Below are 23638 nucleotides of genomic sequence, written 5' to 3'. Positions count from 1 at the left end.
TAAAATAAACAGTACTTAGATTCCTTTAGCATATGCAAAGGGAACCCATAACAAACTGTTGCAGTGTGGAGTGCTACTGTTCAAGAAATGGAAGAAATATTGTTGGTAATTTAAGTCATAAGAACATAAGACCCCCTTTGATTAGACCAAATGTCTTTCTAGTCAACATCCTGTTTCCCCACTGCAACCAGCCAATTTGTTACCAATGGGAAGCCCACAAGCCATAGCTTTAAACTTTTCCCTTTTCTTGCAAGGAATCCTATTTGGAATAAGGGAATTTCCCTTAAAAAGGGGAAAACGTTGACAGCTATGCCACAAGCGTTGAATCTGGAATTAGACATGCAGCAAGTCAATGTGGTCATTTATTTATTTTTAAAAAGGCGGTTCAGTAGGTCAGCTTTCAAATGAATAAAACAACAATATCACCTTGAAAAAAACTTTACTGGAAATCTTGCTTGAAAGACAGAAATATTCTGTAGCCCTCTAGGAATTAATGCTTGTGATACATAAGTACACATAAAGTGAAATGGAATCGCTGAGATTTATTTATTTTTAATCAATATTATTCATATTACTCTTTGGGCAAAAAACTAAACTAAACTAAAACTGATTTATTATTATTATTATTATTATTATTATTATTATTATTATTTATTATTATTATTATTATTATTATTATTATTATTATTATTATTATTAAAAACTGTTTCAAAAGCAGACACTTTTCCTATTAACCCCATGCCCCCACAAATGCTCTACAGGATGGGGGGGAAGTCTCTCCGGAATTGAAAGCTTTTGCCCATTACAGCCCTGAATGAACTTCCATGGTTGAAGGCAGAAGCTCTGACAATAGTATTTTTAGAGTGGAAACTTTGACAGGCCCTTTCTATTAAAAGTGCCAGCACACTTTCATAGAATGCTTGTGCTTTCCCCAGCTTATGGCATTAATGCACTATTGTCAAGCTCTTCAGATGTGAAGTCAAGTAGACAGGCTCTTGTCAGATGAGACTCTTCACTTGAGAGATCATCCAAGGACAAGGCATCCCGGTCCCTGCCTGCCCAGATAAGATTTTTAATTTGAAAACCATACAGTGGTTCCTTACACAGAGTGATCTAAAGGTCATTCAGAAGCCAAGCACTTGATTCTTTCTCTCTCTCTCTCATTCCTGATGCAACTTTGGACTGGTCAATAGACTGATCATGTTGAAAACAGGGTTATGCAAGCAGACAAGGAAATACGATGTCCATGTGTCAAGGGTCTTTCTTCACAAGTGCCAGCTGCAAAATCTGCAATGTAGCTAACAAATCATAGTAATTCTATCTATCTATCTATCTATCTATCTATCTATCTATCTATCTATCTATCTATCCTGTTTTAAACACTGCTTTGGGATTTATGGGCCATGGAGATCTATAAAGAGCCTTATTTATATTGAGTTGTTTATATTAATAACAGAACGAAAATATGAAACTAGTTTTCCACATTCTGCCTCGATTTCAACATTGAATCTGCTATTGTATTCAGAAGCACTGCTACAATGTGGTATATAGCAAGACAGCTGTCCCAGGAGACAGATTATGAGAGCCATTAAGGATGATGGAATGGGAGGCAGACAGGCAAGATTTAGGCAGCCATGCTGAGCAAGTTTACTGGGAGCCAGTCGCATTGAACCAAATGGAATGTATTTCCGAGTAAACCCTGCTTAGTAAACTACTGGGAAATTCTCCAGCATGAACCTCGTTGACGTAAACAAGGAGCTGTGCAGCTCATTTGAACAAGGTTTATATATTCAAAGTACCTGGTAGATTATGTCTCATGTTTGCAAGTGGAAGAACGGTACTCCATTTTGCTTTCATGCCTCAGACACTGAGAAGTCTCTGGGCAACCTTGAATCGTGATTATAACATTTCTGGAGACTAGGAGCATGGAGAAAACAAGATTTGCTTCAGGTGAGATCTATACTGTGCCTGGCTGACAGGGTAGCAGGAAGGAAGCTTGTATTTCCCCCCGCATTTCAATTCCCATTACTAATCAAGTCCAGTATATCAGAAAGTAAGAGTCAAAACTTGTCTGCTTTGAAACAGGCTGTGAATCAGTCACAGATACATTTTTAAAGGCATTTAAACTAAGCTAAATCCGGAGTCCTGGTGATTAATTTGTTCTTAAAAGGTTCTTGCCCTGAAACCTTTAACGGCTGCCATTTAAAACATTCTTGTGTCCAAAACATGCTTCATTATGCTTACAACTTATAATCAAGCTGACCTGGTGTACAAGCAATTAGTCAGTCAAAACCCTGGTTCATTTTCTGAATGCACACAGCTCTTCCTTTGCGGAGCAGTGTTCGGTTTGGATGAACAAATGTTTTGCCAAGGGCTGCCTAGAATTCAGAAATGACCTTAATTGAATATGCTGTAGGTGTGCCCAAATTCACAGTATTATTAATGGAATGATCCCCTCTGGTCCTCTTAGTCCTGTGACCTCAGCTTTAATCCATATTTCACTGAAGTTGCATATGCCAAAAAATTTGGCACATTTTCTCTGTGACCTGGCACTGATAAATCACAGGTCTTATATTGTCTCTGTTTCAGTTCTTGGGGAGATTTGGGAGAATCCATTATGAAAATGTTTTTCATGTGCACACTTCTTTGTCTTACACTGCAACCCCCTAAATGATAACTGGGAGAGTAAATCAGCTGCCAGCAAGGGAAGATTTGCCTTCATCACAGTGTGAGCCAATTTCAATTGCTTCTGTAAAGTCTCTCTGAACTACAATGAATCCAGCCAATCAGCTTTTCCCTCTGCCTTCCTTCTCTGTGAGGTCACAATGAAACTTGACCAACAATGCTGCCAGGCAGCTAATATAACCACACTTGTTGGCGAAATATGCTCATTCCTCACTGAGCACTTGAAGTATCTGGATAGCATAAGGTAATTGTTTCTGGTTTTACATATACATGTGTTAGGATTTTAGTGGGGTTAAGAAGACATTTTTGTCCAGATATTGCAGGTGCCTTTACACTGCCTTTTATATAGTATTATTTCAGACTTGATAATGCTAATAATTTAAGCTGCAATTTTATAGCCACTTATCTGGGAAAAGATCCCATTGAAAGTTTAACTGTTAATCAGTTATTTGGACAAAGCCAGAAAAGATATAATTCAATTCAACATCATGTAAATATAAAGTCATATCAGTATCTCGGGGGGAAAGTAGCATGTTTCAGCCAAAAGAAAAACCCTGAAAAGTAGGTGGTTGGTTTGCCATGTGGATGTAAAATCTGAATTTTTCAAAATCATCACCACATTAGAATTGTCTGCCTTCTACATGATCAATGATAAGATGTTCTCCTTGTTAGTGTGAGAGAAGCTGAAAAGTGAAACATTGCAGCCATTAAAAATACTCACAGCTGTAAAGACGTAAGAAGAGCCAGCTGGATCAGACCAATGACCCATCTAGGCCAACAAACATCCTGTTTTCCCAGTGGACAACTGTGGGAAGCCTGGAAGCAGGACCTGAAGTCAACAACACTCCACCCACTTGTGATTCCCAATAGCTGCCATTCAGGGGCATTCCGCCTCTGACAGTGGCAGCTTGGCTCCCAAGTGCTGTGAATCTAGTTGGAAACATGGTGCTTTGTGACACGCTTATTTATTCCAAAATATTTATTTGCTGCCTTTGAAAGTAAACTCTTCCAAGGTGGTTAACAATAAGACACAGAAACACAATAAAGAACACGCATAAAAATAAAATACTAGTAAAACAGGGAGGCCACCCAAAATCACTAAAATAGAATCAACGCCAACAAAAATGGAGGCCAACATTTGCTATAAAAAAAAGCTTCAGGACAAAGTCCAACACTAAACACACCAGGCAAAGTCCACAAAACAAAGTGAGTCTTTACACCCTGACACATTCTCTCTCTCTCTCTCTCTCTCTCTCTCTCTCTCTCTCTCTCTGGTCTGAGCCTCCCTGCAAAACAAATTTCATTCAGAAGGCATTTGATTTCACGGCAATGTCACGCTGTCTGAAGAGCAAATTTTGAGTCATAGATTCGAAGCAAGAAACCATTGTCTTATATACACATCCTAAGGCTGAATGTTCCCTCCACTTGCCTATCCCTCTATTTTCTACCTTTTTTGTAATTCTTTTTTAAACTCAAGGTGTCTCTGACCCAAAAAGCGATATCCATACATTGTAAATATCCTCTCAGTGGCTGTAATTCAGTTGGGAGCTGCCCAGAGTCACTGGGGAGACCCAGCCAGATGGGCGGGGTATAAATAAATTATTATTATTATTTCAAAGTAGCTTACAAAAGATACAAGGTGGTTTCAGTGCAAGTTGAAAGAAAAGAATCTCATTCCTGGAACAACACCTCTGTTTTTCCTAATGATCGAAAGGGTGTGTCCGTTTATCCTTTTATATGGCACAAAAGTGCAAATATTCCTGTAGACCAGCCTTTCTTAACCTGTGGGTCCCCAAATGTGGTGAACTACAACTCCCATCACCCCTAGCTAGCAAGGCCAGAGAGCTCAGGGATGATGGGAGTTGTAGTCCAACAACATCTGGGGATCCACAGGTTGAGAACCGCTGCTGCAGACACATTATATGCAAATACAAATTCAGGACATGCACCCTATTTGCACATGGAAGCAGCTTGTGCATACCTGTGTCCCCTGCTTTCTCCATCAGAAACTGCATCCACAGGAATGCACAGCAATGAGCATTCGCAAAAGAGGCATTCAATGGAGGCCACATTAAACTTGGCAACATAAGAAGCTGCCATACACTGGTTCAGGGCATAGGTCCATCCAGTTCAGTACTGACTGGCAGTGACTGTTTAAAGTTGTATACAAGTGTTTCTCCTAATCCTACCTGAATATCATGGGGATTTTATTTATTTATGTTTTGGCCGATTAATATTCGGCAGCATTTAAAAATGTGTCTGTGGGAAGGTGTGGGTGGGTTGTTTTGCTGTTCTGTTTTAATTACTTACCATACTTGTTTCTAATCCTGAATTTTGTTCTGTGAACTGCCCAGAGATCTTATAGTGAAGGGCTGTATATAAATCAAATAAATAAATAAATAATAATAAACATATCTTGTTAAAAGTTTCACAGCGAATTGATGTGAAGAGAAAAGGAAAGGGAAAGAAGGAAAGAAAAAATACATAGAAACAAAAGAAAGCAGAGGAAATCAACATCTAAATGACAATAAAATGTGATTAAGGGTACAAAACTATGTAGTATATATGTAAGCAGATGAGCTTATTATTTCCCTCAAGTATAGATCTATCAATTGATCAAAGGGGGCCATATTTTTAACCTTCCAATGTATTAATATTGATCTTTTTGCAGATGGAAGGGCGCGGAGAAGCCATTTACATTGACTGATTGTTAAGTCCCACATATTAGGTATATAATTTAAGATGATGTTATGAAATGTTTAATTCTTTCCCCACAATAGTATTTATACATTCTAGTATTATCCTTCCCCCCAAAACATAGCAAAAACATAATGTCTCAAAGAAGCATTTTCCTTATTAAATCTCCAACAACGTGTTGTCATACATAGACCATTTTTATACAATCGTGATGAAGTCCAGTGCAGGAGTTTCTCCCAGTCCTTACCTGGCGATTATGGGGATTTAATCCAAAACCTTTTTGCATGCAGAGCAGATGTACTGCTGCTGAAAAAGGGGATGCGGGTGGCGCTGTGGTCTAAACCAGTGTTTCCCAACCTTGGGTCTCCAGCTGCTGTAGGACTACAATTCCCATCATCCCTGACCATTGGTCTTGCTAGCTAGGGATGATGGGAGTTGTAGTCCAAAAACAGCTGGAGACCCAAGGTTGGGAAACACTGGTCTAAACCACTGAGCCTCTTAGGCTTGCTGATCGGAAGGTTGGTGGTTTGAATCCCTGCGATGGGGTGAGCTCTGTCCCAGCTCCTGCCAACCTAGCAGTTCAAAAGCAAACCAGCGCAAATAGATAAATAGGTACCACTCCGGTGGGAAGGTAAACGGTGTTTCCATGTGCTGCTCTGGTTCGCCAGAAGCAGCTTAGTCATGCTGGCCACATGACCCAGAAAACTGTCTGTGGACAAACACCGACTCCCCCAGCCTGAAAGCAAGATGAGTGCTGCAACCCCATAGCCTTTGACTGGACTTAACTGTCCAGGGATCCTTTACCTTTACCTTACTGCTACTGAACTATGGCATTTTCCAAAAGGAAGTGTACAATATAGATAGAGATGTGTATCTTCCCCAGCCACTGACTCTGGCTATGTGCACATGGTTATGTGTGACAGATTGCTTGAACATATGAGTCAGACTAATAAATGATCCTTTAATGTGCAATTCACATTAAGGCTGATAGTACATAATTGCAATCAAATGACACAATCCAGAGCTTTAAAATAAATAAATAAATAAATAAATAAATAAATAAATAAATAAATTTCTAAAAAAATTTTTTATAAGTTTCTCAATTTGATCTGTTTACATAGTTTTGTATGCATTGTGGTCTTTTATGCATTGTGACTTGCAGTTATTTTTATTGATCATAGTTTAGAAATTATTTATTGTAATTGTTAAGAGTGAATTTCTGTTTAATTATTTTTTGGCAATGTTTCAAGAGTTAATTTTGTTGTGTACTATTCTATTCTAAAAGATTATTGAATATTTTATTTGATAATAGTGTCTCATTATAAAGTTATATTTTAATAGGACTTTCTGTATTGGATCAGATTATTATAAGGCATGCTTTGTGTATAGTTTGCTGCTGTAAGCGACTTTGTGTATAGTAATAGACAAAGGCAGCACACAAATTAAAAGAGAAATGTAAAAAATGAAATGAAAGAGAGACAAAGGTAAGCACTTTTAAACACCATCAGTTTAAATAGTTGAAAAAAACCCATGTTCTTAAATTGAACATGTCTTAAAATTACTTAACACAAGCTGGATCATCTCTGAGGTCCTTTGCTATGGAAAAACATAGCCAAGACTGCTAGGCAAATTTGGACATTAGCAAAAGGTGTACACAGGTTGTAGCACATCACAAATCAAACTGTCAGGGAATGAATGCAAGAGCAGATGTTATAAATTAAAAACTAAATTTGCACTTCAGAAGCCATCAAGAGAGGTCAGGACAAAAGAGGCTGGACCAATAAACCAAAATGCTTGTTGTACATGAAGGACAAAATGCAACATAAAAAATATGTTTTGTTGTTCTACAGAAGCAAATTAACTTTTAATTGAGATAACTAGACAAACGAACCGAGTTGCTTATCACCAGACGTCGCACACTTGGTCACTGAGAATCTTGGCAAACAACAAGAAGAGCCTGAGTTAAAAACAAACCATGGCTAGGTCTTGCTTTATTGCACTGGTGGCAAATTAAAGGAATCTGCCAGTCCAGTGTGGTGAGTCAGTGTGTCAAATTGCTTAACTGGATTAGGGGTGGGGAAACTCTGGTCTTCCAGGGGTTCCACTTTGCCCACCTCCCATGTCATTTCCCCCAAACTACATCCCCAACTGCCCATCAACTGGACAATTGGGTGGAGCAACATGCACAACCCTTACCTTTGTGGATTTGGTGGCATTCCAGTTGCACAGAAGTAAGGTGTCTCTACAGTGTGAGAGCCAGTGTGGTGTAGTAGTTAAGAGTGGTAGACTCGTAATCTGGTGAACTGGGTTCGTTTCTCCGCTCCTCCACATGCAGCTGCTGGGTGACCTTGGGCTAGCCACACTTCTTTGAAGTCTCTCAGCTCCACCCACCTCACAGAGTGTTTGTTGTGGGGGAGGCAGGGAAAGGAGAATGTTAGCTGCTTTGAGACTCCTTCGGGTAGTGATAAAGTGGGATATCAAATCCAAACTACTACTACTACTACTACTACTACTCTTCTTCTTCTTCTTCTTCTTCTTCTTCTTCTTCTTCTTCTTCTTCTTCTTCTTCTTCTTCACACTCAGAGCCCTTCAAATTTCTATCAGGGCAAGCAAGAGGCAGCATCAAAGTTCAGGAACACAACCCCAGCTTGAGTAAGATGAGGACCACAGCCAGTTAGAGGCACGGCCTGGGGAGAAAGGATGTGGCCTGGCAAGGGGAGATTCCTGAGGGCCAAATGAAGAAGTGTGGAGGCCAGCATTTGGCCATCCAGACTTGAAGTTCCCAACCCCTAGTTTAAACCATAAACATCTTCTTTCAGGGTGTCGGGGCAATTATTCAAAGCTCACGTCCCATGTTTTGCACATCAATTGTGTGTCAAGACCCTGAACGCTCTCCATTTGTTGAATAATAACACATGGACACAGTATTTTAGGTTAATGGGTAAATAAATGCCACAACATTATTGGTTACAGAATGTGAGTGATTTTGGCTTAGGCACTGGAATTGAATCGCCTATATCTGACTCCTGCCCACCATGCAGGTACTCCAGTAAGGGTCAACCGCCAGTAGGGGAGCCCTGTTGATGTACAGCAACTAAGAGCTACCCCAGGGTCCCTAGTGGGGTTGTGGCATGGCCCTAGCCCCTACCCGGACTTCGGACAAGATCCACACCCCCAGATCCCTTTAACGGAATACCCTTAAAGCGGAGAGACAGGTGATGGCCGCAACCTCCCCTCCCAAGAACCAGGTTTTACTAATGCCTAACCACCAAACTTTATAAAAGTTGTGACGATTGCTACGAGGTAGGCGAAAACCAAATGGCTGGTGCCAATTTGCCAAGTGGGAAAATTCCTATCAGGCCCCCTCAACGGGCGACCAGCTGAGGTCCATAGCAAGGCCAGGATGTTGAACGTATGAAAAAAGGGCGGGAGTGCGGGAGATCTGCGGAAACAGGGACAGGAAGGGAGACCCCCTGGCTGCGTGTCTGTTTAAATACACTAAGCCATGCCCCCAGATTGGTTGCTGGGGGCCATGACGTGGCCAGGACTCCTCTCATGATGCAGGGGCTAAGCCACGCCCTGGCTGTGTGCAGGGAGACCACGTGGCCCGCCCGCAACACCGTCCCACAAGGAAGTGGAGCGGCCTTGTCTTAGGATTTGTAAAGCACAGGTCTTTAAATATGGTCCATATTTCAGTGTGCACAAGATGGTATGATTACCACCAGTGTCATTGGTGAGAGCGGATAAGCAACTAGGATTGGATTGGCTGGTTGAAATCTTACTTTTTCTGGCGTAAACTTACTAGGTGATGTTAGGTCAGCCCCATTCATGCATTACATGCTGCTCATGCTCCTCTTCAGATGTCTAAACTCAATGTGCAGAAGTCAATGGCAGGACTTGCCCAGACACACAATGTTGGATGAAGCACATACTGCAGTCCCAGCCATCATGTTGAAGAGGAGCTAACTCTAAGCCTCATCTTTCCTTCTGCAGCATAGGACTAAGAAGACCAATATTTGCAGCCAGGACACCTGGGGGCGTTGGGGAAGAGAACTCACAATCTTTGCTCATAATTTCTTATTTGCTGCTGCTTCTTTCTCCTGAGAGCAGAGATGAAGGAGGCAATTGTGAACCACCTTTTAAAAGAACTCAGCTCCAAAGTCCCAGGCTCAATTGTGAGCCATGGACCATCATGGAAAAGGGACATCAAAACTACGCAACAAATACAGACCTTCCTTACAGGTTTACTGTGATAGTGTATGTGAATACTGCATGTATAGGATACAAATCTGCAGTTGCAAGAGTCGCGAGTGAAAATCAGAAAACGACCAGCTCAGATCTCAAACTCTTAACTACTACACCGCAGTAAGTATCAACAGTTAATACACAATCTGTATGTTCGGTTGTGAAATAGCTTGCAAATGTGGAACAGATTTTACAGATGCAATTTGAGTTCTTACACTGTTTTAGCACAAGCTGCCTATACACACCCACACTCACCCACCCCTCCACGTGTGCAAGCCAATTTCTGCACACAGGACCAAGTTCTGTGGATCATGGCCATGACCTTCAAATCACTTACTCTTATTTGCAATATGAAATGTGTTATAATGAAAAATGCAAATTACATTCCTGTTTACAAGACAATATTAACCTTTCTAACAAAAATCTTTTAATTTATGATAATTGTACACTCTTATTTCTGAATTTATTCCAGGAGAAAGTGTCTAATTAATATGCTGCAGTTCAATATTTGACTTCTGTCACCTCTCTGGAACATGTAATTAGAAAGTCTCAAACTATCTAATTATAGTCACTGCATTGATCAGTGTTGTGTAATCCACATCTTTATTTGTAATGAAAATAACTCTTTAGAAAGGAAAAGAAAGGGGAAAAAAGTTATCCCCCCACAAAAAAGGAAAATAACATTCTAACATAGAGAAAGTTGCTATGAAGCTCTGGCTTCATGCATTGCCTTCCCATTCAGTAAATACAAGACAAAATATGTATTTATAGAGAATTAGGAAACAGCAGTCACAAACCAAAGATAAACTGTAATACCTGAGTGATGGCCTTTTCTCTAGAACCTGAGAGGCCAGCAGTGCTACTAATTTCAAATTTCCCAGGGACAAGAGGTCATGTGAGCTGAGCGTTGCTTTGACAAATACGAACAGGAACTGTTCTCCTTATTTTTTATTCTCAATTACAAAAATATATCCTCTTGTATATGAATAAAACAGGATGGATAAAAAGGTCAAAAGTAAGTAACAATGGAAAAAGTCAAATTATAATTAATTAGTTAATTTCCCTTTTCACAGTTCCAATCAGTCTGCAAGCAAGGTCACTGAGGTGATGCTGTCTCCAACAGAGGCTACAAGGTATTACCACCAAATATATAATCTCTCAAAACATATCCTTGGAAATGGAACCCTTAAAAAAAAAGTTTCATTGATCACTGGATACAAAATGGTTCCCTCTGGCTTTCTTTGAAGACTTATGTTCTCTGTTAAATGATGAAATACAAGGTGGGCAAACATCACAAATGGGCTCTGCTGAAGAATTGCAAAGAAAAGGGAAAAGGACGTAGGCATTGCTGCTCTCTGCAGAGTCCTCTGTGGCCAGCAATGAAACCAGTCAAGCAAATACAACTGGCTTGCATCGCTGCCTACAAACAATATGCAATTAATGACTCTCTCTTTTTTACATTGTTTTAACATTTCCTTTACATTGAAATGTATCTAAATTAGGTAAGCTATGTAAATAGTTGAGCAAGTTACTTTAAATAGCACACAGTGAGACAAATAACATAATGATTGGAGTTTGGAAACCGAAATGCAGTGGAATGGAAACAGTCCTGATTATGCCAAATACAAGCCAGAATGAAAATCACTGCCTTCGTACATCCCTAGGCCATGACAGGACCTTCAGCACTGATGAACTGCTGCTTTTCCACAGTCAACTGTAAATGGAATTAAAATGGAGGTTCCGGAAAGGCACTTAAAATAGTACTATTCTGTCTGGCAACACATAGAATCATAGATTTGTTGGAAGAGTCCACAAGGCTTATCTAGTTCAACCCCCTACCAAGATCCAAGTAAGTCCTAATTCCTTCCTAATACTAAGAAAAAGCTGCTTTCTTACCTGCTCAGCTTGGCTGGAATGATGTTGAATTGCTCCTTTATTGCCCATTATATAGCCAGGTTTGGTCTCCCGTCTTCAGTTTTAAAAAAACAACACTATTTTGTTATAACACGAAGAAAAGATAAAAGAAATATTGGAAAGAAATTAGTAATTTAACATCCCAGCCATAAAAGACTTGATAGTGTTTGGACTTCCTACAGGTCTTTTAAAAGAAATCCACAGGAGAATACAACAGAAAACACCAGACTGGAATTCACTGATGATAACATTTCAGGAACAGCCTGTAAAAAGTGGAGGAAATGGATAGCAATTCCAGAACAGTTGGAAGCAGGAAATGCCTTGGGTATTATTATTATTATTATTATTATTATTATTAGGGGGGGGGGATAAAATGGTGGCTGCTATCTCTGTCTCCAAAGGTGGTGGAGAACAAAATGAAAAGAAAAGAAACGTAATGTAACAAGAACAAATGAATAACAAAATGAATGTGATTTCAATGAACAAATGACAAAATAAAAGCAGTCCTTAATAACAAAAAATAAGCGAATGCAGAAAGAACAAAAATCTTACACACCTTAGAATGCCTGAGAATTGCAGAATTGCTGTGGCAAGAGCAAGATTTGGGTGCACAAACTAGATTTGACTTGGCTCCTTATAGTTTTCAATGTAGCTTAGTGGCAAAGTAGTCTGTTTACACTGCAAGAGACAAAATAATAATAAAGAAATGGTTGAACAGCATCATCACCCAATGACCCTTCTAAGCTCCCCATGGTCAATATGGTTCATCAGGACTCTGGCAAGTGAACAAGGAGAAACCAGGGAGAGGGATTTATCCTTGAATGGCACAAGGGCAAACAAATATCCCTTGCTTTCCCTCTGCAGTGATAAGAGGAAGCAGGGTAGACTTCTACTCTGCAGCTATTAATACAGTGCAATCATGGCCAACTGAGCCTTTCAACACAGTGTTATTTCCTGATCAAACCCGACAGTGTAATGCAAGTAGAGAACCTGAATACGCTGGCTTCAGGGAGAATCTTTCATCCTACATTGCAGAATCAATCAGCTTCATGGCGCAGGAGCTTATTCAAACAGAACTCTCTTAAACTACACTGAGAACTATTGTTATGCACGCCCCACTTCCCAGAGCATAGACAAGTTCCAGGAGCAGCAGCTTCTTGGGCTTCATCCCCTTGAGAAGGAGAAATCCATGGAGACTCTCAGTGCAATCCTATACAGAGGTACCTCGGGTTAAGTACTTAATTCGTTCTGGACTTCCGTTCTTAACCTGAAACTCTTCTTAACCTGAAGCACCACTTTAGCTAATGGGGCCTCCCACTGCCGCCGCACCACCGGAGCACGATTTCTGTTCTCTCTCTTTTTAAAAAAATATTTTTAAATTAAATTTTCCAACATACATTTATAATATCCAGTCTAAATTTGTCACATATTTTCTCTAGGAGCACGATTTCTGTTCTCATCCTGAAGCAAAGTTCTTAACCTGAGGTACTATTTCTGGCTTAGCGGACTCTGTAACCTGAAGCGTCTGTAAGCAGAAGCATCTGTAACCCAAGGTACCACCGAGGTACCAGAAGTTGGGCCCAATGAGTTGAATGGTAAGTGGCTAGAAGACTGCAATTCTAAGCTGCTTAATATTTGAGTTTCATTGCAAATTCACAGGTTGGGCACGGGTGATGGCAGGCAGTCTAGCGATTCAACCAACAGCAAATGCACTGCCCTCTGTGGAAGAGGGAATCCAGATGCTTAAAGCTGCCTTAGGTGGCAGAGGAATGGTTTCGCCATCTACTCCCTCTTTCCCCCAAGTTCTGATGGATTGCACATTTCTGGAAATTGCATGCTATTTCTGAGCCACTGGCTCCCATGAAGACACATTTCCCTCACTGCTGAGGCATTAGCCAACAATTTCCCTAACATAGTAGTAGTAGTAGTAGTAGTAGTAGTAGTACAGTGGTACCTTGGGTTAAGTACTTAATTTGTTCCGGAGGTCCGTACTTAACCTGAAACTGTTCTTAACCTGAAGCACCACTTTAGCTAATGGGGCCTCCTGCTGCTGCTGCACCGCTGGAGCACGATTTCTGTTCTCATCCTGAAGCAAAGTTCTTAACCTGAAGCACTATTTCTGGGTTAGCGGAGTCTGTAACCTGAAGCGTATGTAACCTGAAGCATATGTAACCAGAGGTACCACTGTAAGTATTTTATGTCTACCCCAACACATATAAAAACATAATAAAACATCAAACATTAAAAACGTCCCAATACAGGGCTGCCTTCAGTTGTCTTCTAAAAGGTGTGTAGTTCTTTATCTCCTTGGCATCTGATGGGAAGCTGTTGTACAAGGAGGATGCCACTATCGAGAAGTCCTGCTGCCTGGTTCCCTGTAACTTCACTCCTTGTAGTGAGGGAACTGCCAGAAGGCCCTTGGAGCTGGATCTCAGCGTCCAGGCTGAACAATTGGAGTGGAGATGCTCCTTCTAGTATACAGGGCCGAGGCCATTTAGGGCTTTAAGGGTGAGCACCAACACTTTGAATTGTGCTCGGAAACGTACTGGGAGCTAGTGTAGATCCTTTAGGACCAGAGCTACCGGTATATGGTTTCGGCAGCCAGTCCCTGTCACCAGTCTAGCTACTGCGTTCTGGATTAGTTGTATTTTCTGAGTCATCTGAAGGCATGTCCAGAGCTGGCTGGCTGCTTCAAATAATAACAGTATTAAAGGTAAAGGTAAAGGTACCCCTGCCCGTACAGGCCAGTCTTGACAGACTCTGGGGTTGGTGCGCCCATCTCACTCAAGAGGCCGGGGGCCAGCGCTGTCCGGAGACACTTCCGGGTCACGTGGCCAGCGTGACAAAGCTGCATCTGGCGAGCCAGCGCAGCACACGGAAACGCCGTTTACCTTCCCGCCAGTAAGCGGTCCCTATTTATCTACTTGCACCCGGGGGTGCTTTCGAACTGCTAGGTTGGCAGGCGCTGGGACCGAGCAGCGGGAGCGCACCCCGCCGCGGGGATTCGAACCGCCGACCTTCCGATAGGCAAGCCCTAGGCGCTGAGGCTTTTACCCACAGCGCCACCCGCGTATAACAGTATTAACTGCCCTGAAATCCCTTTCTATATCTTTAGGTTTATGTATGCATCCATGTAGATTGGACCAAGTTAAGAGTTCTGTGTGCTGGTGACAAGCTGCATAATTGCCAGAATGTGGAAACCAGAAAAAAAAACGTATCTTGAGGTATGTTACAGGTAAGGAGGGAGGGAGGGTCAGAGAGTAAGAGCAAGAGAAAGGAGAAAATAGACATTTGGAGTTCAAAACAGGATCTCATCTTTGTTCTAAGAAGATAAGATGAGGCTTGCTGGATTAGACCAAAGGCTTATATAGTCAAGCAAGCTGTTTCTCACACAGGTCAACCAGATGTCAGATCTAAGAAGCCATTCATACTCCACATTACCAGTGTGTTTGTCTGTTAGCCACAATGGTGCAACACCTGTGCTTCCTGCAATAAACATGTAATATGGGAAGAGCAGGACCGTCTTAAGCATATGCGGCGCCGGGGTGCAAAGATCCGCCCGGCACTCCCCCAGGTTGCCCAGAGTTGTTTACCTTTTTTAAGGGGGGGGGGCAGTTGTTGACCTTTTTCCTGGCTTGCCGCCTCAGCAGCAACAGAGGAGCCGGAGGTGGTGGTGGCAGCAGAGCAAGACTGGGGCTGGGCGCCTGGAGGTGGGTGGGAAAGCAGAACCCAGCACAACAAGAGTCGAGCCCGAGGCTCGTGTGAGCAGTGTACACTGGGTGGGCCTCTTGACGGCCCGCCAATCCCAAGTGCACAGAAGGGCAGAGCCAGCTTGCTGCCTCAATGCCTCACTCGCCCGTAGCAGAAGAGCTGCGGTGCTCTATGGGCTCTGCTCTGCTTGGCAGCAGCTGTTGGCTCTTCCCAATCCCCGGACTCCAAATCTCGGCCCCGGACTCTCGGCCTGGCGCCCCTGAGAGTCCGGCGCCCAGGTGCCCTGCACCCCTAATGCCTATGGGTAAGAGAGCCCTGGGGAAGAGTTGATATCATTTCCACTAGGGAATTAGGGCCATCCGTGGGCAAGAAGGATATGACTGTACAGTGGTACCTCAGGCTAAGAACTTAATTCATTCTGGAGGTCTGTTCTTAACTTGAAACTGTTCTTAACCTGAAGCACCACTTTAGCTAATGGGGCCTCCCACTGCCACTGCACGATTTATGTTCTCATCCTGAAGCAAAGTTCTTAACCCGAGGTACTATTTCTGGGTTAGCGGAGTCTGTAACCTGAAGCGTCCGTAACCTGAAGCGTCTGTAACCCGAGGTACCACTGTATATCTGAGACAATCTGTTCCATTTTTCTCCCCTCCCTCTCCCTGCCACCCCATCTTCTCTCTTTTTCTGACACCCCTTCTCTTTTTTCTCTCTCTCTTTTTTAATAATATTTATTCAACTTTTAAAGATTACAAAGATTACAAACCTTTACATAACTTTCTTTCCTTTGCTTATTTCCTTGACCTCCTCACACCTCCCTTTTTTGTATTCTAGTTCAATTAGATATTTCAGCAAATCCTTTCCAGCTTTGTTTTTATCCTATTAATTTATCTTAATATACTGTAATTTTACATTCTCGTCTTTCACCAATTAACAAATCCATTTTTACCTAATCCTTTATATCATTTCTGCTAAAAACACATTACTTCATTCCAACATCCTTCTAGCATTCCTTAATTTTGCAATGTTTCTGTAGATAAACTTTAATTTTTTTCCAATCTTCTTCCACCGACTCTTCACCTTGGTCTCGGATTCTGCCAGTCATTTCCGCCAGTTCCATATAGTCCATCACTTTCATCTGCCATTCTTCCCGGGTGGGTAAATCTTGTGTCTTCCAATACTTCGCAATAAGTATTCTTGCTGCTGTTGTTGCATACATGAAGAAAGTTCTGTCCTTCTTTGGCACCAATTGGCCAACCATGCCCAGGAGAAAGGCCTCTGGTTTCTTCTGAAAGGTATATTTAAGTACCTTTTTCATTTCATTATAAATCATCTCCCAGAAAGTCTTAATCCTTGGGCACATCCACCAAAGATGAAAGAATGTACCCTCAATCTCTTTACATTTCCAACATTTGTTATCGGGCAAATGATAAATTTTTGCAAGCTTGACTGGTGTCATGTACCACCTATATATCATTTTCATTATATTCTCTCTTAAGGCATTACATGCCGTAAACTTGATACCTGTGGTCCATAACTGTTCCCAGTCAGCCATCACAATGTTATGTCTCTTTTTTTTCTCTTTCTGTGAGTCACACAGGATGAGTCCGGGAGCTGCAGATTTCCATCCACTATCCTACACAGCAACACACACACTTCTTCTTCTTCTTTGGCGATCACTCATAGCCAAGTAAGATTGTCTTCCATGAACACGGTCTTAACAGTGAGTTCGTAAGTAACTGCGGAGGCCAATTCTGGATCCACACATCCTTCCACAGTGGGGACATAGGTTTCCAGGCAGGAGTTGATCACTGTGAGGGTTTGCCAAACGTGCCTTCCTCTTAGCACGTTTCTCCCTTTCGTCCTGAGTTCCAGCATCTTCAAAGGCTGTTCTCCAATTGGAGCGCTTGCAGGCCAGTGTTTCCCAGTTGTCTGTGTTTATGCTACATTTTTTAGATTTGTCTTTAAATCTCTTTTATTGACCACCAGCATTATGCTTTCCTCTTTTAAGTTCGGAATAGAGTAGTTGCTTTGGAATATGATAATCAGGCATCTGAACAACAGGACAAAGTTGATATTGAAGAATCATTGCTTTGACACTGGTGATCTTTGTTTCTTCCAGTGCACTGGCATTAGTTCGCCTGTCTTCCCAAGTGATGTGTAAATTTTTTCGGAGACACCGTTGATGGAATCTCTTGAGAAATTGAAGACGGCGTTCGTAAGTGGTCCGTGTTTCAGAAGCATACAGTAAAGTTGATAGTACAAAAGCTTTGTAAACAAGCATTTTGGTTTCCCTGCAAATGTCCCAGTCCTCAAACACTCTGCACTTCAGTCGGGAGAAAGCTGCACCTGCAGAGCTCAGGCGATGCTGCATTTCAACATCAGTGTCAGCCCTTATGGAAAGATAAATGCCCAGGTAGGAGAAGTGATCGGCACTTTCCAACATCGCACTATTGAGTTGGATTTGTGGTGCTGCAGAGTGGTTTTTTGTGCTTGTTGGTGCAACACTTTGGTTTGATTTCCAACCAGCAGCACACACTATGGAGATCCTAACAACAACCTGTTTATATCTGCCCATTGTGCATTTCCGCTTGTGTGTGTATCCTGTTGGAAACACGGGCGCAGTTGCATAAAACACATAATTGCTGCGTGCAACTTGAAGTGGGTTTCAGAAGACAGAAAATCCAGCTTGGTTGCTAATGTAGAGAGACAGTTGGCTATATACCTAGGAGTTAAATAAGCCATTGGTATTTGAAAAGCCTTGAGTGTATAATTCATTTCAGAATGAATTCCAGCATATATGGCAGGAAGCCTGTTCAGAGACTGTTCACAGTATGTCTGTCCTTAAGCAGCATTATCAGTCTTTCATTTTTATGAGCTATACAAATTTACAGAGTTCAAACTTCTATCTTTTACGAGCGGAATAGAGTAGGAGATGAGCCATGCTGCACGACACCTTCCTAAGCAGGAAGATTATGATGGATGAGCAGAACACAATACCTCCTAGTAAAACAGTGAAATGGCAAAATGGCTCTCAAGAGTCCTTTTCTAGGATTCCAAAGAAACTATTTCATGAAACCTAGAGGGTGGGGAGGATGTGGAAAGGAAAGACGAATGAAAAATTCAGACGATGGGGGCAAATTCAAACCAGCAGTAGTGTAGTAGATGAATTGCCGCGAGGTGACTCTTTCCTTCAATCCTGAGATGGAATAATGGTCTTGAGGAAGTACTTTGCTGTAGGGAAGCAACTAATATCTATGTTTTTGATTGCCACAACCCACATGGCATGTTTGCAAGACTGGATATATGTCCGGAATAAAACGCCAAGTTTCCAAGCAGTTATAAAGGACACGCGTGGACATTGGTGGGAGTGTACAGGAGATGGTGCAACTAAATCGATGGCACAAAATTGGGAAGGCTCGATGTTATGAGCAATAAATAGGTGTGTCAGCACTTTGATGAGGAACAAGGAAAAGCCACAGGGAGGGAGAGCAATCGTAACAGCCTGGCTCCCAGTGAAATAGCAAGCCAGCGAATTATTTGAATTGGAAACAATGATTACATGTGCTGCACTGTCAGCTAGTGTGAAAAACTAGCCACAGTTTTGGAACCAGTGTGGTATAGTGGTTAGACTGTCAGGCTAAGATATGGGAGACCAGGGTTCAAATCCCTACTTAGGCACAAAGCTCACTGGATAGCTTTGGGCCACTCATTGCCTCTGTCATAAATCCTTGTCTGAAACCCTGAAAAAACAAGGTTAGCTACTGCAGACAATACTGAGAAAGGATGGGCCAGTGGTCTGACTGGATAAGGCAGCTTCCTATGTTCCTATTAGATTAGCCTTGAAGACTATTTTAAAATATTTTTAAAAAGCAAAAAAGATTAAGACCTCTAGCGTCATCCAGTTTGGGAGTAATTTACAATCTTTCAAAAGGAAGAACATGGTGAAATATGAAAAGCACGCAATTAAAGCTTGCATAAAACATTTATATTTTACAGTGACACACCATCAAATCAGAAAACCCATGTGCCGGGAGGGGGAAGGGAAATGTAAAGGATTAAGATGAAAACTGCACAAGAGGGTTCATACAGAAGATCACAGAAAGTGGTTGCATTGTAGATGTGAGCAAAAAGATGAAATGTTAACCTTCATTGCAGGGGGTTGGACTAGATGGCCCCGGGGATCCTTTCCGACTCTAAAATTCTATGATTCTATGAATTACTTTAGAATTATATTTTGTCTTAACTTTTTTTGCTATGATTAGGTAATGGAAAAGATTTGCATTGCTATGTCTTGGGATTGCAGCTATAATAGATCCATCAGAAATGATGAAGTGCCTGGAGTCACAGTGGAGAATTTGAATGGGAAAGCTGGTCTGATTCCATAGTTATTTGTCCAAAAGATACTAAAGGGCTATAAAGGGAAGATTAGACAAATTCAAGGATGATGAGTCTCTCAGTGGCTATGCAGAGCATCTGTGTTCAAAGACAGTTCACCAGAGCTGGGGGAAACAATCAGGGAGGGCTGCTCCTTTCATGTCCTGCTCATCAGCTTCTCTGGGGCATCAGGCTATATATACAGTGTTAGAAACAAAGTTCAGGACCACAGAAGACCCAGTGAAGCAGACCAGGTCTGACGTTATAGTGTACATTTCTTCAAAACATTTTAACACGACCCATTGTAATTGGCAGAACATCACAACAGGGATTGTGGGGAATCTGCCACCCCATAATGTGGTTGTACCCCAACTCCCATTAACCTTAGCCAGCATGGCCAATGGTCAAGTATAATGAGAGATACAGTCCAAGAACACCAGATGACATGCAAATTCCCCATCTCTGTCTTACAGCAACCTCCAAATTCTGTAAGCAGCCATTCCACCGGGTGAGATGGTATGGTCCACCCAATCAGCTTGACTGGGATCACTGCCATTTGGCGCCTCCTCCCCTCAAACTGTCTTCCCCAATGGTCATTCCACTTGGTTATTCCACACTGCTGAATAATTAGTGCCTGAATATTAATAGTTCCCTCCTTCCTGATCCTCTTTCGCCCTTTTGTATTGTGCAAATTGTGTTGCGACTGTGCAGGCAGGGACTGTGTTCTTTGTAAATATTTGTACAGTGCCTAGAAAACGTTAGGTGCTTTCTAACCAATGACAATAATTTGCCGACGAAGATCACTAGAATGTCTGTATTGTGCGCTTCAATTACCCAGCTTGCAAGTTATATGCTGATGTAATACTCTTGATTCTTGTCTTCCTCCAGTCTCTTTCTGCCTGTATCGTGGCTCCAGTCACATTATTCATTCTCATACTGCACAGAACTGACACATGCTTTCTGTCTTGTGTGCATTTTTGTGAAAATAACCAGGTTTCCTGTGTGTTCAGTAAGTCCTCTAAGTTCCTTTAAGGGAAGAACAAGGTATTTGTGTAAACAAAACTGCAGCTGGCTAATTGGGATATACTCCTCTCCTTCTCTCTTTAATAAAACAAATCTGTTTCTCCCTGGACAAGAAAAATTAGGGTTGTGTTTATCAGATGCTGATCTACATATGCAAATGTGCTGTACACATAATACTGCAATTTCTTTAGAATCTTTAATTTCAGGTTGGGAGAAGTCAAACATTTCTCGTGTTTATGGGTGCTAGGTGGAAGCCCCTAATCTTTACGAACAAAGGCTCACTTCAGTGGACTTTTTCTTTTAAAAAATATTTCAAATCTTCATGAAAAAAATACAAATTGGGGCCCATTCAGGCATTGATTAGGCTGAGGGGAGACTTCCTTTGCTTTGATTCAGCATCTTGCACCTACAATCCCTTCTCTGGGTTCCTAATATACCAGCTGAGCTCATATCCTGTTTTCATACTTCTTGCTCCAAGCCAAGAAAATGTGGTGCTCTTATTCTCTGCTTATGTACTTTGAGCGTTAGGCAGCTGGGTGCTTCTCTGGGAATACTGCATGCTTTAGATTTACTGGTCTCATCTCCTGCTCATGTTGCATATTTACAAAATCAAAGCATCCTGCAGAGCTTCATAAGAAGAGGCCAGAATTTCCCAGAGTTCCTTAATAACATTTTCTTTTCATTATGGCTGGGAAGGTGATGCTATTAAACTTTCCAAAGTGGCACAGGATTTAGAGTTTCAGAATTCCCATAAGTGTTCTACCTTTAGAGTTATAAAAAGCTACTTGTGAGGCCATGAAGTATTTGAGGTCTTATAAAATTTCATAGGCCACCTAGGAGTTGGTTGAAAAGAAATTTTCAAAACATTTACGTAAAATGAAAAAGCTTTGACTAAGTTACTTCTGCCCTTGCGACAAAAATATCCGTGGCTAATATACAGCTCTTGCCACAACCCAGTTAAGCTGATGTAGTAAAAACTGGTCCCAAGTAGCAATTCTGTACATAGGCAAATGTTTCCTATCCTGAGCCAGTACTGTTGAAAGGAATGAGATGTCCAAAAATCTGGTAAGATTGAACTGACTTGGCTTCAAAAGATTCTGCATACCTGTCCTGTGATTCAGAAAAGCACCCTTGGATCTTGATGCCTACCTCTACTTCTGTAGAATAGGAAAAAAGAACTGTTGTCCAAGTCCCTCATGTGGAGGTTGTCTTGCTCAAGTCCTGCTGAAAGGGATGGGAACTCCTATTCATTTCAACAGCACAGCAGTGCCTGGAGTGGGTGAGCTCTGGGAATGAAGATGTCACCTCCACTGACTAATAGGAGGGACACCTGACATCTTTACCAATAAGGATGCTCTTGTGGTGGATAGTGGATGCATGGGCACCTCTTGGTCAGCAGGCATACATCTGCGTAGATGTGGGCCAATTGGTACCATCCAATGCAAGTGGTTGATGACCTGCAGCACACAGGGCACTGCTGGAATGTTGACATACATGTGTTTGGAGGTGTGACGTTAACATACGAGAGTGCTGGAGGTGAAATAGTTAAACAGGTTACCCTAGCAGAACCCAGGGGGGGTGGAGTCAGAGGGACTATAAAACCAGTTCTGGGAGGGGCAAAGGGAAGAGTTCGTTGAGGAGTTCATTGGGAGTTGGGTGGTTGGTTGGAGTGGGAGTGAATTGGGATAGAGTTTGTGGTAGGTTGAGTTAGTGTAGCGAAACAGGCTGAGTCAGGAACAGTTAGGGGCTAGGAAGACAAGTAAATATCTGAGAGGTGGTTTAGTGAGTGAGAGCAGGTAGCGAAAGTTATAGGTCTGGATAGGCACCCCATGAATGTAATTGATACTGTTTATGAAACCACACGCTTGTTAAACTGCAATAAATAAACAAAAGTTTATGTTTCAATTTAACCCTGACTGGACTCAGTTTTGTCCCAGGTAGGGCCTGGGTGGTGGCAGTGAGAAATAAAGTGGTGGCACAGGGATCAATAGACGGTGAAACGTCCGGGGACCCTGTGTGATCGCCACAGGAGGATGCTTCTAGCAACACCTATGCATCTATCATTATCTTGTGATACCCAGGCATTAATGCTCAGTCCACCCTGATCACTTTATGCTGCAATGATGGCATCTCACTTCCCAATGCACTGTATCCCTAGCTGCCATGGCATTTCAATAGTCCTCCAAAGCAATAAGGTAAAAGGTAAAGGGACTCCTGGACGGTTAAGTCCAATCAAAGGTGACTATGGGGTTGCAGCACTCATCTCACTTTCAAGCCAAGAGAGCTGGCGTTTGTTCACAGACAGCTTTCAGGGTCATGTGGCCAGCATGACTAAACTGCTTCTGGAGCAATGGAACACCATGGTGGAAACCAGAGCACACAGAAAACTGTTTACCTTCCCGCCGCAGCAGTACCTATTTATCTACTTACACTGGCGTGCTTTCGAACTGCTAGGTTGGCAGGAGCTGGGACTGAGCAACGGGAGCTCACCCAGTTGCAGGGATTCGAACCGCCGACCTTCTGATCGGCAAGCCCAAGAGGCACAGTGGTTTAGACCACAGTGCCACCTGTGTATGGAACTGTATGGAATGGAATATTCAGTTTCACATCTCCTAAGAGAACCAAACCATTTTCTACAGGGGCACCTTGCTCTCTCCCTTCAGAGAAAGATGCCTCGTGTACTTCATGCTGAAGATTATTCTTGTGAAAAGGGGGACAGAATTAAAGAACAGCTTAGAAAATGATAATACAGAGAACTAAAGACTAGAGCTGTAGTAAAGCATAACATTTACATGTAGAAGGTCCCAGGTTTAATCCCTGACATCTCCAAATGGGGATGGGCATGTTTGAAACCCAGTTTGTATAGACCATGGGTTCTCAAACTGTGGTCCTTGAGCTTCCTTTAGAAACCTCTCTTGTGTGCCTGCAAATAAGCCATTGCACACCACCCCAATAACCCCAAGATTCCAGAGGTTCCATGTGTTTTCCC

At 42.1% G+C, this 23638-nt stretch overlaps 2 long non-coding RNA genes across 5 annotated transcripts; one reads left to right on the top strand and one right to left on the bottom strand.

The window, feature by feature from the left end:
• Window positions 1-907: 907 nt before the first annotated feature.
• LOC307223688 lies at window positions 908-2717 on the bottom strand. Its single transcript, XR_013842198.1, has 3 exons — window positions 2656-2717; window positions 1800-1917; window positions 908-1287 (listed from the first exon to the last, which is right to left on the bottom strand). It is a non-coding gene; the product is annotated as an uncharacterized lncRNA (long non-coding RNA).
• Window positions 2718-2851: 134 nt separating this feature from the next.
• LOC307223649 lies at window positions 2852-22696 on the top strand. 4 transcript variants are annotated; one of them, XR_013842145.1, is made up of 9 exons: window positions 2852-2929; window positions 5357-5413; window positions 7233-7418; window positions 9243-9747; window positions 10701-10760; window positions 14657-14755; window positions 16842-17501; window positions 19249-22155; window positions 22682-22696. It is a non-coding gene; the product is annotated as an uncharacterized lncRNA (long non-coding RNA). The 4 variants fall into 4 exon arrangements; XR_013842146.1 differs by lacking the exons at window positions 14657-14755; window positions 16842-17501; window positions 19249-22155; window positions 22682-22696 and adding exons at window positions 11292-11476; window positions 11724-11845 and having other exon boundaries at window positions 2865-2929; window positions 10701-10965; XR_013842147.1 differs by lacking the exons at window positions 14657-14755; window positions 16842-17501; window positions 19249-22155; window positions 22682-22696 and adding an exon at window positions 11292-11839 and having other exon boundaries at window positions 2865-2929; window positions 10701-10965.
• Window positions 22697-23638: the final 942 nt, after the last annotated feature.

This window comes from Podarcis cretensis (genome assembly GCF_951804945.1).
Source record: "Podarcis cretensis genome assembly, chromosome: 9".
Taxonomy (NCBI): domain Eukaryota; kingdom Metazoa; phylum Chordata; class Lepidosauria; order Squamata; family Lacertidae; genus Podarcis; species Podarcis cretensis.
This window is presented reverse-complemented; position numbering and strand designations above follow the sequence as displayed.